Source organism: Chrysochloris asiatica, unplaced genomic scaffold (assembly GCF_000296735.1).
Source record: "Chrysochloris asiatica unplaced genomic scaffold, ChrAsi1.0 scaffold00097, whole genome shotgun sequence".
Classification (NCBI taxonomy): domain Eukaryota; kingdom Metazoa; phylum Chordata; class Mammalia; order Afrosoricida; family Chrysochloridae; genus Chrysochloris; species Chrysochloris asiatica.
Window position 1 is genome coordinate 9,966,558 of NW_006408615.1, and position 2,784 is coordinate 9,969,341.

Here is a 2,784-nt window from a genome sequence, read left to right on the forward strand (position 1 = left end):
CCAGGGAGGCAGAGCCCAGTTCTTGAATCTCCTCCCACCTGCAATTGGACAGGCTCCTCCCTGTGTCCAGTGTCCAGTGCAGGCATTGATCCACAGCAGTTAGCTAAGAGTGGAGGGCAATGGCCAGTCTTTGACCCTTTATATAATTCCGGACAGGCTGGAAGAGCCATTTGCATGTGGTGTGCCTCAGGTCTGATCCTAGGAAGCTGGATTGCGCTACCACTCAGCCCAGCAATCCAGCCCTGCAGGCAGTGAGGCACCATGGGGCTGCTGACTGGGGAGGCCCTGACCACCTTGGCTGTGGCCTTGGCCATCTTCCTGCTCCTGGTGGATCTGATGCACCGGCGAGTTCGCTGGGCTGCCCGCTACCCTCCAGGCCCTGTGCCTCTGCCTGGACTGGGCAATCTGCTACAGCTGGATTTCCAGGACACGCCACACAGCATAAACCAGGTGAGACAGGTGGGGTGGGTCACCAGTGGCCTGAACACCCCTCAGCACCTGACAGTGGGTGTTGGGGGAAGATAAATGAGGAGCTGGTCCAACACACAAGCAGGTTAGGCAGGTGTCCTGGGGGGGTAGTTTAGTGTTGGTTTAGATTTTCATAGAACAAAAATTGGGGCGTGGGTTGCAAAGGGTTGAAGGCCAGGAGGCGGCGTGAGACTGTGGAGCAGGTTTTCCTTCCATTGTTGTTGTTGTTGTGAACTGCCATGAGGTTAGCTCCAACTTATAGTGACCCTGTATAAGGGTTCTGAGCGGTAGTTGGTGAGTTTAAACTGACAAGCTTGTGGTTCAAACCAACTGAGTAGCCAATGCTTATCCTACAGTGTCACACCATGAGTCCTTGGCATCCCATTGTTGTTGTTAAGTGCCGTAGAGTTGGTTTCTGACTCATATACAACTGGTGAGTCTGAGTTGCCAAACCTGTGGTTTCAACTAACCTTTAGGTCCAGTTCTTGTCCTACAGCACCACACCAGGCCTCCTTCCATCCAATAGATGACACAAATTATGCAAACTCTGAATCTGATGAACTCAGGAATGAGGTGGGGGCTGGGTAGTGACCCCTCTGTAAAGCTGGTTTGGAGAGGAGGGGCACTAACTCGGGTTCAACTTTTCCCTGTGCTTTGAGCCTACTGTTCACATGTGTTTTCTGATTTGTAAAATGAGACGTTTCATGGGGTTAATGAACCACTTGACCGATTGCAAAATCACACATGGACGAGCTGATAAGAAGAAAGGGCATTTGCACAAGAACACCCACACTTGCAGATAATACCCACTTGACCTGGCTTCAATGACTGGTTGATCAGAGGTCAACACGAAGAAGAAAGAAGAAGGGGAAAAAAGTATCATTAGATACAATTTGATGAACTTGACGTACACCTATGGATGCAGTAGCTCAAAAATCCTTACAGCAAGCATCATTCCCACCCCCTCCACACAAAGAGTAGACAGGGATGGGCACCTTGGACATTGGCTACCCAAAATGGGGGGCTGGGCTACAAAGGCAAGAAGTGACTGGCTTAGAAGCTTTCAAGAGGGAACCTAGATCTAGAGGGCGTGGAGGAAGGTAGAGTCTCCAGTGAGTAGTATCCAACCTGTCTAGGTGGGGCTGATGAAATGAAATGCAGATGGGTCTCTTGTGATGCAATAGTGAATAATTTTTTTCAGGACTGATTGGGAGGGTTGGAAATGTAAAGGTGGACATTTTATAGCAAGGAGGGGAGTGATTAACTTTTCAGTCTAGGAGCGGAGGGCCCTGGGACCATCAATGGAGAAGAGCGGAGAGTGGGACCCTATCCAGAGAAGCAGTGAGGCCTGAGATGCAGGCAGAGACGATGACTCGGGAGAGATGGAGTGGCTGGGGAGTTGAGATCCAGAGAGGGAAAGGGGCTGTGTGCTGATGACCAGGCGTGGGGTGGATGGGTGGGGTATCAAGCTTGCAGGGTATACCTTTGGTTGATTGATGATGCATGGACAGGATTGTAAATATGGCAATGAAACGATATATGATAGAATGAATGTAAAACTAATGTTGTCCCATGTAAACTATCACATAATCACAATAAAACATTTATTAAAAAGAAAAAATCATACGTGGACGGTGGGATCCAAGTAACTCCTCAACCTATAGAAGGCGTTTAACGCGCTGTGACATTCGTCCTTCACCGGCTACTGGTAACCCAGTGGTTCCACCAAGTTTGCACGCTGAGAACGCGTCCTGCCACAGTGTAGGCATGCGGCTTGACAACCCCCTGCCCTCCCTCTGCAGCTGCGCCGCCGCTTCGGGGACGTGTTCAGTCTACAGCTGGCCTGGACGCCAGTGGTCGTGCTCAGTGGGCTGGAGGCCGTGCGGGAGGCGCTAGTGCTCCGCGGTGAGGACACTTCCGACCGCCCGCCCATGGCTATCTACAAGCACATTGGCTTAGGACCCAAAGCCCAAGGCAAGTCACGGGAGAGGGCGGGGCTCGCCCCAGGGTACGAAGTGCATACAGGGGGGCGGAGAGGGCTGAAGACTGTCCCAAGCACAAGTGAGGACAAGCAAGTGCAGATTGGGTGCCACGCAGAGGTGCAGCGAGGCAGGAAGAATCGCCGGCTGGTGTCTGGACGGGTTTTTTCAGGGCTGGGGTGCAGCCAGCCTGGCCAGAGCCTGTCGGGGCGGAGCCTGTTCTGAGCTGGGCGTGGGTGAGGCGGGGCTTCTACCAGGGTAGCCTGAGGGGGCGGAGCCTACCTGGGATGGGGCCTTGGAGGACCTAGATGTGCTGGCCAAGGCTACCGTCCCGCGC